This window comes from Capsicum annuum, chromosome 2 (assembly GCF_002878395.1).
Source record: "Capsicum annuum cultivar UCD-10X-F1 chromosome 2, UCD10Xv1.1, whole genome shotgun sequence".
NCBI classification, from domain to species: domain Eukaryota; kingdom Viridiplantae; phylum Streptophyta; class Magnoliopsida; order Solanales; family Solanaceae; genus Capsicum; species Capsicum annuum.
The window spans coordinates 147236189-147236808 of NC_061112.1; positions in this window are offsets into that span (position 1 = coordinate 147236189).

The window sequence follows — 620 nt, forward strand, 5'->3', positions numbered from 1 at the left end:
CAACAATATGTATATATACATAGTTACATACTAATTTATAAAACATAAACACTTGTATACGTTAAAGATATACGTCTATTGAAGATATATACACATATATACACCCCATTCAATATATATATACTACTTTAAATAAAGTATATACTACAATATATATATATATATATATATATATATATATACTTACATACTAATTTATAAAACATATACACTTGTATACGTTAAATATATACTACTTTGGAAGATATATACACATATATACACACCATTCAATAAATATGTACTGCTTTAAATAAAATATATACTACAATATACATATATATATACAACAATGTATATATATATATATATAGTTACATACTAATTTATAGAACATATACACTTGAATACGTTAAAGATATACGTCTATAGAATATATACACACATATATACGCACCATTCAATAATATGTACTACTTTAAATAAAGTATATACTACAATACATATATATATATATATATATATGTATATACTTATATACTAATTTATAAAACATATACATTTGTATACGTTAAAGATATAAGTCTTTAGAAGATATAAACACATATATACGCACCATTCAATATATATGTACTACTTTA